This window comes from Zonotrichia albicollis, chromosome 12 (assembly GCF_047830755.1).
Source record: "Zonotrichia albicollis isolate bZonAlb1 chromosome 12, bZonAlb1.hap1, whole genome shotgun sequence".
In the NCBI taxonomy this organism is placed as follows: domain Eukaryota; kingdom Metazoa; phylum Chordata; class Aves; order Passeriformes; family Passerellidae; genus Zonotrichia; species Zonotrichia albicollis.
The window spans coordinates 20,035,862-20,048,686 of NC_133830.1; the positions used below are offsets into that span (position 1 = coordinate 20,035,862).

Consider the following 12,825-nt stretch of genomic DNA (forward strand, 5'->3'; position numbering starts at 1 on the left):
GATCAAACCCTCCCAAAGTCCCTATTCCTCTCCCCAGCTTTTCCCAGTGAGGTACCAGAGGTGCATCCCAGCACGCCCTGAGCAGACAGAAGCCTTTGGGCAGCACCTTTCAGCACCCACCAGCCTGAGGTTTGCTCTTGGTACAAAATCACAAATCAGGGTTGCACCTTCCTATGCCCGAAAAGTGTGAAGGTTTCTCCCCTCAGATACACGTCCTTGTCTCCTGTTCTGCTTTATCTGCCTCAAACTGCACCTCCCACCCCCCAAATTCAGCACTGCTGGGTGAGGAGCAGGTGTGCACTGGGGGAATGTTCCAGAAGGGGCTCAGCAGGAGCACTGACCCAGCCAGGGGTGCTGCAGGGCAGCGTCCCCCACTTGTGTCCCTCTGGGGCTGCTTGGACCAGCCTTGGTGCCAAAACCAGCCAAGAAACCTCCCCAGGGAAGGATCAGCCACGTTGAACTCAATCCTGAAAGTCTAAAGTCAGGGGGGAAGTAACTGCACAAACCTGGGGAGGAGAGAACATCTTCCAAGCCAGGAATTGACAGAAATCACTTTGAGAGCATCTCACTGGGATCTCCATGGGGGCAACTGCAGAGAGAGCTGGTCCTGCAGAGGAGCTGCATATCAAAATATGGATTTTCTCTGGTGTGCCTCAGTAACCTCATCACTGCCCCCTGCAAAGGAGTTGCTTTGGCCTGCATTTCCTGGTATGATCCCAATGAATCTTCCTCAGGTGCAACACTGGAGAGAGCAGACCAACAGCTCCTGAGCAACCTCCTGGGAAGCTGGAGAACTGAGATCAGCTGAGATCATGAAAGTGGCACGTGTGCAGGAGTGCCACACCACCACATCTACTATATCTGTACATTTTTAGAAAAAAAATTGTTACATGACATATATTTTTTCACCCTATAAACTATGTCTTTACAGCAAAAAACCCCTTCATTTTCAAAATTCTAAAGCACAGAAAAAGCATAAAGCCAAACCTATACCTATAATGCACATACTTTTAAAAAAGTGTACAGAAAGCATTAATATTTGATTTTCCACATCTGACCTACTATTTCACATTTTACAATTTGTTACTCCAAGCAACCCAGCTCTATTAGATACAAATCTAAATTTAATCCAGAGCACCCAGACAATCACTACACAGCCTGGGAATCTGAGAGACAGAATTTACTCAATTCCATTTTAATTTCTATTGTGTGTGAAAGTGTTTAGAGTGTGAGCCTTGCTAAGAGATGACAGAATATCATTATACAGTAATTCAAATGCTTTCAAGACTGCTGAGAAACCTCCACTACAATGACAGGCCTTGTGAAGTGCTTAAGAAATGCTGTTTCATCCTTTCCAGACGGGTTTAGGATAAGAAAATTCATATAATAAGATGATATATTTACAGCACACAGGTTGACCTTTAAACTTGCTGTAATCATATTATCCAGAATGGGATCAGACTGCAGCACTGGCATCACATGGTGCTTCTGAGCTGAGGGTTTGTTCTGTTTGCTATGAGAAGCAGAGAATCTGGGAGGGCACTCTCATTCTCCTTGTCCAGGTCCTCCTCTCAGGGGTTCTGGAATTCCTCAGCCAGGCTGAACATCAGCTTCCTTCAAAAGCACTGAGCTCAGGAAAGGGGAAACAGCTTGGCTTAGCATTCATGTGCCAAGATAAGTAAGAATGTCAGAGGAAGTGAGCGTTTTAGAAGATTGGGTAAACACACCCTGCGAGGGTGGCTCACTTTTCCTAGAATGTTCAAACACCCACACGTTCTTCATACCAAAATATCAACTGGGAATGAAATCTCTTCATGGCACAATTCCACTGTGATTGCAAGCAAACAAAGGAATGCAGCCTGTGCCCAGGAGCACATTTGGCTCAAGCAGACACAGTTTCTTTCCCCCAGAGCAAGATTTCTGGTCCCACCATGATCTGTGTGGCACCCACAGGCTGCTCTGTGCTCTCCAAAACATCAGCCAGCTGAAAGTGGGATTTAGCACAGAGCCAATCTTCTCTGGTTCAGCCAAGAAATAAGTCAATCCAGGCAGTAACCATTATATACAGCTTTATCTATTGAATTCTGAGCAACAGATAAGGGAGACAGAGCAGCACCATGATGATAAATCAAGGTACACAGTTCTCCAGTTTTCTTTCAGAGAATAAATGAATGACTGATCTCATCAGGGTCTGCCCTACTCCAATACCAAACTGGAGACATGAAGAATCCTACCAAAGGATATCCTTCAGAAATATATATATATATATATATATATATAAAGATTGTGTTAACCCTGGGTTTGAATGCTGCTTTCCCATTTACAGATAAATAGTTTCCAAACTGAAATAAATTAATAAAACTCAACTCCCTACATATCTCTGCTGTCAGAGTTGCACTGAGAGCTGCAGTTCATGCTCTGGGCAATGAGAGGCTCCCTGCCCAAGCTTCCAGAACAGCTCACAATGACAGGCTCAGGAGCACTGAGTGTGCCAAGGCAGCCAAACCTGGCTGTTCACAATCCAATTAAAATCTAATCGTGGAGAAAACAATTCTCATTAGCTGCTTTGGTGCACAAGCTGGATTCCTTGGAAGAAGCCCTGTTCGGCTCCATAAGGAGCCAGCTCATGAGGCAGAAGCAGCTGGGATCTGCTTGGCTGGTGCTGGGATCCTTTTTCAGCAGGCACAGCGATCAGATGAGGTGCTGTGAGCAGAGGATGATGTAACCCTACCCAGAGTGCTGTGGGGAGGCTGGAGCCTCACACAAATATCTGGAGCTCACCGGAGAGGAAAGCTGGCACAGCACACACAGCACCAAGGGCAGGCTCAGGGCTCTCAGCCCTGCTGCTGCTCCCGACCTCCAGCACCAGGTCTGCTCCGTTCTGCCTCAAAGCAACCAGCAAACCCTGCTGCTATTGACATGCAAACATGCACACCAGGCATTTGCTTTATTTCAGCCCTCCCAGACCTGACACTGCCTAACAAACAGCCTGTACTGGGTGCAGAAAGCTCAGCAATGTGAATTGCTCCAGTTTTGCCCCTTTTGCATACAAACACTCTGTATTCTCCTAGAGCTGACAGCTCCCTCATTCACTTCCACTCATGGCTGAGCTTGGAGCCAAACAGAAGTTGCACATAAATCTCTCTGGTTTTCCTTATCTTTTCACAAAAACAGTCGCTGTGAAGCCTGAACTGGAAAGCTGGGGCTGGGCTTTTGCTCAGTGCCCTACAGGAATGGGGACAGGAGCAAAATCAAAGCTCCTGCAGATCTGTGCAGGCTGAAGGCAGAGGGGTCTGTGCAGGAATCCAGCCAGGGACTGCTGCTGCTCAGAACTGCACTGGGACTCAGGGGGATACAGAATTCCAGCCCTCGCTGGGCTGTGGAGCACCTGAGCCAGCACCTGGGAGGGAACCAAGTCCTCTGGTGTTCTGTGCCCTGCCCAGCAGTGCAGCCACGTCTGGAACAGGAGCTGTGTGAGCTCTGTGGGCTCTGTGCTGACAGGGTTGGCCATGGCCAGCTCAGTCCTGCACAGCCACCCCTGGGAGCTCCTCAGAGCGGATCCCTCTGGAATCCTGGCTGGGCACCTGCAGCACCACCAGCTCCCAAGGCTCCCTGTCCTCCCTGGCAAGCTGTGCCACCCCACTGTTGGGGAAGGTGAAACAGGAAAGCCTTATAAATATGTGCTTGGCAAAGGATTTTGAGAATATAGATACAATAAGCAAGATTGAAATGAAAGCAGGCTCTGAGATACCTTAGTTAGTGAACAACTGGAAAACAATGGTGTGGCCAGCTGAAGGTAATCCACTTTTGATGGAACAACACCCTCTGCTTGCAGACAGGTCTAAGAGTCTGAGCAGACCCTGCCAGCTTGGCAGAAGGGGTCTAAAGAGGAGTTTTAGGGTTTAAAATGTAACACAGTATGGTAATGTAATGATTCTTATAGGCTGTATGTAAATGCTGTAGGATTTGTATGTTGTACTAGACTAGTTAGTGAAAATCAGAATATTCAACACAGAAGATGATTTATTGTATTGTAACGAGAACTTTGCTCACTTACTTTTATACTCTTACTCTTGCCTCTTAGCTCTTGCCTTTTACTCTCTTATGCTTTTACTATCTCACACTCTCTCCCCCTCTCTTCTCTCGGGCCTGCTCTGAGCTGTGGCTGCAGCTCCAGCAGGGCCCTGCACCCAGGCCCTTTGCAATGAACCCCAAATCCCAGCAGGGCCCTGCACCCAGGCCCTTTGCAATGAACCCCAAATCCCAGCAGGGCCCTGCACCCAGGCCCTTTGCAATGAACCCCAAATCCCAGCAGGGCCCTGCACCCAGGCCCTGTGCAATGAACCCCAAGTTCCTGACCTGGCTGCGGAGATCTCTGCTCTCCGTCCATCCCCACCATCCTACCCCCGTCAATCCTACACCCCACAAGGCACAAGGCACATTCCTGGCCATCAGGGGCTGTGCAGGGTGAGCAGAAGCTCTGGATGGTGCTGAGCCAACACAGCCACGGAGGGAGGTGGTGAAGGGAGCACCAGGCAGGAGCTCTGGGGAGAGGCAAAGTCCAGGTGGGTGAAGAGACAAACAAATGGCACTGCAGAGGAGTCCATGACAACGGGGACACAGCAACACACAAACAGGAAGGGAAGGAGGGAGAGCAGGGTGAAATTTAACCCCACAATTATTTTCTTTGGCTCATTTCCTTTCCAGCCAGCCTTCCACACTTGGCTCAGCAGGTTAATGTTACCATCACTGATCCCCCAGCAATGCTTTAGAAATTCACGTGTGCCACTGATTTAGGAGCATAAGGGCCCAGATAAGCTCCTCTCTGGGATACAAATGCCTTATGCCCTGACACCTAAACCAGGGTGCTACTCTGCCCTTCCCATTCCCCACCTCATCACTTCTGTTACTGATAACAGGATGGTGTTTTATGTTTCCATTGGGCTTTTCATCACGTTAATCAAGAGATACAAAGCATCATGGTTTGTCCTACAAATAGTATTTGTCCCACAAATAGTATCTAACTAGTAAGGTCTGGTTACCAGGAAATATTTTCCTGTGGCCCTTTGCTGGAAAGAAACACATCTGAGGCCACCCCTCTTTGGCAGCAGCTATCAAACAAGGAAAAAGAGAGCAGTGTCTAAAAGGAAATACAATTTTTTTCCCCTTTTGGAACTGAATCCAAGAATATTCTCTGGGTGAAGCCCCTGGAAGGGGCACACAGCTGAACCAACAGCCTTTACTGCACACTTTGAGTAACACAATAAACACACACCAGGCCATTTCTCCAGCCACACTCTTTGATCCCTGCCTTCTCCTCTGCTGATTGCTGCCTTAAAGAATCTCAATTGATCCAAATCTTGGCTGAAATCTTAGGAAAATGCTGTTGGAGTGGACAACATGGGTATGAAAGGCCCTGCCTGGAGCCCAAGGAGGTGTTCACAGCCCACCCCCTGAAACATCCAGGGTTTTGTTCTTCAGGGTGATCCCACCACAGCTGTGCTGCTGATGCCTTCTGCCTCTGCACTGTGACCTCAGCACTGCACTAATGCCTGAGAAACTGGGAGGACTGGGAAAAATCCTTTTCCTGAGTGTCCTTTCCCCGTGTGCAGCAGATATTGGTTGTTCCCAGTGCTGTTGGTGCTATTTTGACTGCTGTGCTCACTATGGGAGCGCAGGGCAGTGCAGCTGTGCTCCCCTGGGTTTTAACCACACCAGAAAGAGCAGGGTGCAGTCAGTGCTATCATGTGGAACCTGTGATTGCAGCCACCCCAGTTATCCTGTCAGCTCTGCAAGCACTGAGGGGAACTCGCCTCGAGGGCTGCTCGTGCCCAAAAGAGCCCAAAGTGTTTGCCAGGGGCTGTGCCCTGCACATCTCACGTGCACACACACAAACCACACCTGTAAAAATGCTTCAAGCCCATGAAACTGATCCTGCCCAGTGCTCCCGGGCTGCTGGCAGAGCACAGAACTGAAATGAAGCTTTCTAAAACCCAACTCTGCCTCTAATATCAACTTTCCCCTGCAGCTGAACAAATCATTCTCTCCTTTCCCTCAGTCTTTCCATCTGGAAAATGAAGACATTTGCATCTGTGTTGTGAGTGCCTGTGCTGTGCATTTCAATCAGCAAATGTTTATAAAAATCATTTCAGGAGGAAAATCTACGTAGTTCTGATTTAATACCTTTATTTATGTTTTTGTGGAGCAAAACAAAACCCAGCAAAGCCCACAAACCCAGGATCATTCACCAGGGATCTGATTCACTGTCCATGGAATTAATTTTCCTTAAGGTTATGGCACAGGCACCTCAGGGCTGATATTAAATATGAAGGAGTTCTTATTGCAGCTCCAGATCTGCCAGCTATCACAACAGACAAAATGGTACCAGGCAGCAGATTTAACCTTCCTCCCCCTCCTCCAAAGCACAGCCCAGTCCTGGCCCTCTGGATGCCTCCACACTGAGCAGGGAGCTGATCATCCACATCAGCAATTCCTCCTGGAAAGGTATTTCCCCCTGGCAGCATCTCCTTGGTCCATGCTCCCACTGCCCACATCAGAAAACTTCTGAGTGCCCAAAACACTTCCTAAACCCCAGACTGCTCAGTCCTCACATGTACACAGTCTGTGAATTTTTTTTTCAGAGACCTAAAGGAATGAGGAGTCTGGATTAAACTGAATTTCAGCAGGATTTTTCACTTTGGTGAATGCAGCTGTTTGCGGAAGCAGCCAGCTAAGCTGTTTCTTGCAGGAGGCACGGACGTACAGTTTTGCCTTGCTGAAAAGCAATTTTTTTTCTTCCAAGTTGTTTCTTTTCCTGTCATCTCCCTTCTCACGCTTCAGGAGGTGAATTTTTTTTTTCACCTTCAGGAGGTGAATTTTGCAGTGGTCACAGCACAGCAGCCTGGCAACCTTCTGTGCTTTGCCAAATCTCAATTCCTGCTTCTGAAGGAGTCCCCTCTAATAAATGCAGAGGCTTCTGCCTGGGAGAAGTCTCAAAGCAAAATCCAACTTTCCTGCTGGGCTGCCCCTCAGCACCGGGGCTGTTCCCTTTTCCCAGAGCTCCGGCAGGGCCTGGCTTGGCTGGGAATGAGACCTGCCTCGAGCCCCTGCCCTCCAGGAATTCAGCATTTCAGCAAGAAGGACCTCAGGGCCCCCAGTTTCCCCCTCAATTTGTGTATGGAATACCAAACTTTCACACCGAACGGGCACAGCCTTTACTGTCCAGGTTACAGAAAAGCCAAAAACATGCTCTGGACCTTCAAATACCCGATCAGGTATATAACTACAAGCACTTGTATGTATTATATATATATATATACACATATATATATTTGTATATATATATACAAATAGATACATGTTATATACAAGTATATATAATATATATATTTTAATATACAATTTAAAAATGCATGACTGCAATGCATTTTTAAATTATATATTTATGCAGTATATATAAATATGCATTTATAAATTCAAGACCTCGATTTCTTCCTTAGGCTGCAGACCAGTATCTTTTGATACCATTTAACTGACAAAGTCCCTGTTTTAACTTATTTATTAAAAAAACTAGAAAAAAGAAACCCTCTAGATTATTGCTTTCAAATGGTACTATGTTTTAAACCAAATGATAGCTTAGTGGGGGGGAAAGGTCATTTTTAGTGGTATTAAGCAGTATTTTTCTCTTCTTCAAGCACTTTAAAAAGCACAAGCAGTTTCTCTCCTGCTGGTGGACCCTGGATGCTGCACACGGATGAGGTGAGTGACCCATCCCTCAGGAAGCCAGCACAGACCCTGGCAGGCACTTGCCAAAGTCCTGCCCTGGCTCAGGAGAAGAGCAGTGCCCACATTGCTGGGCTGCCCAAGGAGAACTCAGGAGCAGGGGAGAGCTCAGAGCTCTCTGTGTCCCTGTGACCTTCTCCCCGTGCCAGTGCCTCAGCCCAAACAGCCCTTCAGCCACTGGCACCTCCCAGTCTGCCTAAAGACCCCCAGATTTCCATGGCACTGCCAACCCACCCCAGAGCTGCTGCCCATGAACCCTCACCATGCTCAGAACTCAGCTCCACATTCCCAGGGCTCGTACCCAGCCCTGCTCCACAGCACAGAAACTCTGCTCCGTTCATGCCAGCCTATGACAGGCCAGGGCATGTCCCATTCTGCCCCTGAAGATCCCATAAAACAGCACTCCATGAATTTTAACTTCAACTCAGCCTATGCCTTCAGGGGGTTTTTCATCCCTTTACTTCCAGCTGCATGTGGCAATTAAAAGCTCCATAAGATCACCATGTCCCAGTCAAACTGCTGTGCAAATCCTGACAGCATCAGCTGTGATCCCGTGACTTTCTGACGAGCAGCTCCCCCAGACCTTGGGTTTTTAATGGGAATTTGTAACTCCTGCCTGGAGCTGAGCTCGGATTCCTGCTGCCCTGCTCCGGCCATTCCGCGTTTCAGGGAACACGGGCAGCCCAAAGTAGTCCCACCTAACTGGTACCTCATTAAAATAAAGATATATTCATCTACTATCACTAATCTAAGATCTCTTAAACCCAATGACTCTGACAGGAATTGAAAATTTGTTGTAAAAATGCATTAAGCCCAAGAAATGCATTACATACACTAAGAGCTATAAAAAACAAATGAAGCCCCCTAAATCCCAGCCCTTACATAAGGAGAGAGCACCTATGGACAATGCCAGGGCTGTGCTCGGGGAGCTCTGCTGAGAATCCATTCCCTTGTCTGTCCCACGGATCTGCACCTTCCCATGGACAGCACGGCCAGAGATCCATTTAATCCACCTGAACCACACTCATGGTTTGCATAAACCCCTCCTTCCCCGACTGCATGGATTGCAGCGATGGAACCGAAACACTCTGCTCCCTCTGCTGTAGGATTGTTTATTGTCCTGATGATTTATTTAGAGGCAGATACACAAAGAAGAATAAATACATCCAGCAACAAAATCAACAGAAATTCACCCGAGGAGATTCAGGGTGGGCACGGGCTCGATTGACTAAATGCAAACAAGAAACCCGAACCTCCAGCCTGGAATCAATGCCAGCAATCTACATAACACAGCACATCAGCTGCGATGATTAACACCCTTATTTTTCTGCTGAGAACTTGATATGCATTTATAGGGATGAAACACGACATTCCGTTAATTCCAGCGAGTTAAATGAGTAGCTCTGCCTTGAAAAGCCTGGCTCTCTGTCATTACCGGGGAAGCAAAACCTTCGTACATGACTACTTCAGGCATTACAGAAAGCTGTATAATTAGAAAATGTCATCTGCTGCACCCGGAACGCCGGGGCTCGCCTCCCCCAGCCCGATACACGCAGAACCAGAATTTATTCCCATTTCCCCCCGCCGCCAGCCCGACACATTCAATCACGCCCGTAGCGAAGCTCCCGCTGCAGCAACTTCTGCAGTGCATCATCATTCCCCATTCACCCACCTCTGCCTCCATCGCTCCGCGGGCTGCGGTGCCCGGGCAGGTGCGGCCGCCTGGGTTCCCTGCGCGGGGGATGCGCCCCGGGAGCTGCCCGGGGCTGGCCGGGCTCGGCGCGGCTCGGCTCGGCTCCCGTGCCGAGCATGGTGCGCGGGGCCGGCCCAGCCCAGCAGCTGTGCGGGCACAGCCGCACTCGCTGCAAGGTCAGCGCCCCGCCAGCCCTGCAGCGCTGCCGAGCGGCTGCCAGAGCCCGAGCTGAGCCAGCGCCGAGCCCAGCGCCAGGTACCGCCGGCCCAAAACGGAGCGCTGGTATCCTTATTTTTGTTATTATTGATATTATTATTATTAGCAACTCGCGGCTCGCGGTCTGCAATGATACCGGCGATGCAGAAGCGGCAGAATGCCGTAGCGCAACTTTCACGCCCAAGCAGAAAGTGTTTTGTCTCCTGACGGTAATGTTAGTAATGATTATTTTTCCTCTGGGTTGTCCTGTTAAACCCCGCTGGGGCAGGCAGGAATGTACCAGCCCCTCCGAGCTCCCACGGTGCTCCCTGAATGTGCTAGACTGGGGACAGGGCTGGCTGGGGTCACTGGAGGAAGGCTCCCACCCTCCTCCCTGTCAGACCCCCAGCCTGGTCTGTTTTACACTCCCTCTCAAAAATGTGTGGGTCAGGCTTCTCTTCCTGCCAGAGGAACCAATTTTACCCCACCTCTCCTCTCCTGCAAAGCCATCTCCTCTACCCCTGAAATTCCTGTGCTTGTGCTACTGGGGCAGTTCAGTGCAGCTGGAACCCATCCCCAGATGAACACCAACACCCAGGTGTTTCTGCGTGCAGGGCAGCCCAGAGAAATTTAGGGTTTAAAATCCTGGATTACTTAAAAACTAAATCTGTTTTTGCTGTTTCTGGTCAAACTTGGGTGAAGTTTTCACATGAGCTCTTTAGCACAGTCTCAGCACAGACTCTTCCAGTGATGCTCACCAGTTGTCAGGGTTCGAACAGCAGCAAACTACACACATGTAATGAAACAGTAAACCAAGGTCTGTCCAACCACCTGCCAGATCTTTTCCACTTTCAGAGAGAAATCCCTTAAAAAGGAAATTTTTGGACAAGAATTTCTCCATTACTTCTCTGGAGTTTTGCTAAAGGGGTGGCAGGTCAGGAGCTTGACTTTAGGAGTAAAATCCACACAAAGAGCATCTGAAGGACTTGATGCAGCCTCTCCTACCTGTCAGACATCTGTGCAGCATCTGTGTGATGATGCAGCATCCTACTGACTGCCTCTAGCCAGGGGTAGGGAAGTGCCCTGTCCCTGTCTGGCACAGAAATACCACGAGTTCAGCTGGGCTGCACTCAGAGCCCGAGGCTTTTACAGCCCTTTTCTCAAATCTGATAAAGGGTTTCTGTGAACTGCCTCAGTTCTTACTTCTCTGATGATAAAATCACTGCATTTCATTCAGCTCTGTTAGTTTTCTGGGCTGGCATCACTAATGGTGACTTTCAAAGTCACTGCAAGGTACTGGAAGCTCTTCCAAGGGCTGGGGAGCAGAAACATGACTCAGGACTGACAGAGGAGGTGTCCCCCTCGTGACAAACCCTCTCCTGGTAACCAGGGGCTGCACCAGGTTGGCAGTCCCAAACCCAGTCCCAAAGCCAGTCCCAAACCCCTCTGGCTCGTCTGCTGGCTGTTCCCTCTCCTTCCCTCATTGTTGTCCTGGTCCCTCCTGAGGGACAGGACATCTCTCCAGTTTGCTGTCCCAGGGATGCTCCTTCCCACACCCCCATCACCCTGAGCTCTCAGCTCTGCTCTGCATGGAGTGGGTGCTTCAGGAGATCCAGGGGATGTTTCATCCCTTTAAAGAGAAATGTCATGCCATTGTAGGAGAAATGTGGTGTTCCAGGGGCCTGGAGCTGAGGTGTGCATGGGACACAGCCTTGGCCACCAGGTGAGCTCCCTGCAGGGCCATGGCCATGGGAATGTGGCCCCACAGAGCCAGGAGGGAGGGAATTCAGCTGGGAAGGGAAGTGCAGAAACACAGAGGGTACAGGAGCAGCCCTGAGTGCTGGGCTCCTCTCCTCACCCTGCTCAGGTGCCCCCAGAGCAGGCAGGACCTGTCCTGTGCGAGTCCTGCTGGATGGGAGCCCCTGCTGCAGAGAGGGGATCTGGGAGCCCCTTCCTCATCCTGGCCATGCAGTCTGTCCCTGAGAGCACACAGCTCTCCCTGCAGGGTTCAAGGCCAAACACAGCAGCCCAACATCTCAGACATCTTCCCAGTGACTGAGGCCCCTCCTGCATCCTCCTGGAACAGCTTCCCAGTAAAGAGGGGGGGAAAGAACAGAAAAAAAACCCTAAAAAATCTGAATGTGCTGCCTCTCCAAAATCAGAGAACTATCAATCCACACCAGAGGTCCTTACCAGCCTGCTTCAGCTTCCCCTGAGGAAAAACTGGAGATGATTTCCACTGCCTTCTGTTCAGCACTTCTGAGATTTTCAATGCAAAGATGCTGAATAAGTGCAAAATGTTACTGAAATCCATGTTGGTAAGAACAAGTTCTATCACTGCTGCAATAATTAGAATAAAACCCAAGAGTACCAAGGCTGCAGCTGGAGCGAGGGTGAGCACTGAGCTGGCTGGAGGAAGGCATCCATCCTCCTCCTCCCTCAGAGCTGCAAACCTGATCCCTCTCCACTCTGGGAACAGCTTGGTTCTTGCTGTTATTTTTGCTGCACTCTGAGGCTGTTTGGGAGCTGGAGGAGGTCATTGTTTCATAAGAGCTGATTCACTTCTCCTCATGTTTTCACCCTGGAACCTCACAGGACTCCGTGGGCTCAGCCCGATTGGAAGCACATCAGCTGTGATGTCACCAGCAGGATTTTGACCTTCAGAGGCAGAAAAGCTCCCAGAGTGGAGCTCAGACACCTGGGATGAGGCACAAGGGCACAGGAAAAGCAGGCAGACCTGAGGAGTCCAAAAGGCTCTGGGCCCAGGAAAGGCAGAGTTTGGAGAAATCCTAATAAAAGTTGTGCAGTGACACTGGAGTGGCTGCTTTGCTTTTAAACAGCCTCATTTGCACCTTTTACATCAGCTAAAAGTCCAGCACCTTCTCAGGGGAGTTCTCTCTCAAAGGCAAAGCAGACAAAGCTCAACACCACGCAATTCTGACATCACTTTTCTTTACTCCTGGAAAGTCAGGGAAATCCTAACCACCATTTATCAGAATTACCCTTGTCCTAAAGCAGCCCATAGACAAGATAAAAGTGTCAGGAAGCTTTGCCTTGACTGGCTGCAGATTGCAAATTGCAGCTGAAAGGGTGTCAGTCTGAACTGTGCTTCCTCCCTGCCTCTGTGCTCCCACAGCTCCTGCTCAGAGCTGCCA

The 12,825-nt window shown here is 49.4% G+C and overlaps 1 protein-coding gene across 12 annotated transcripts in view; it reads right to left on the reverse strand.

The window, feature by feature from the left end:
• The window catches only part of IQSEC1 (IQ motif and Sec7 domain ArfGEF 1), a 298,040-nt gene that overhangs the window by 79,090 nt on the left and 206,125 nt on the right, over positions 1-12,825 (reverse strand). Inside the window, exon 1 of one of the 12 annotated variants that reach the window (XM_005495373.4) lies at positions 9,455-9,671. The exons of the other annotated variants lie outside the window; for them this stretch is intronic. The gene's annotated coding sequence lies outside the window, so the exon portion shown is untranslated. Of the gene's footprint in view, positions 1-9,454; positions 9,672-12,825 lie in introns of those variants that run through there. 12 annotated transcript variants of the gene reach the window in all.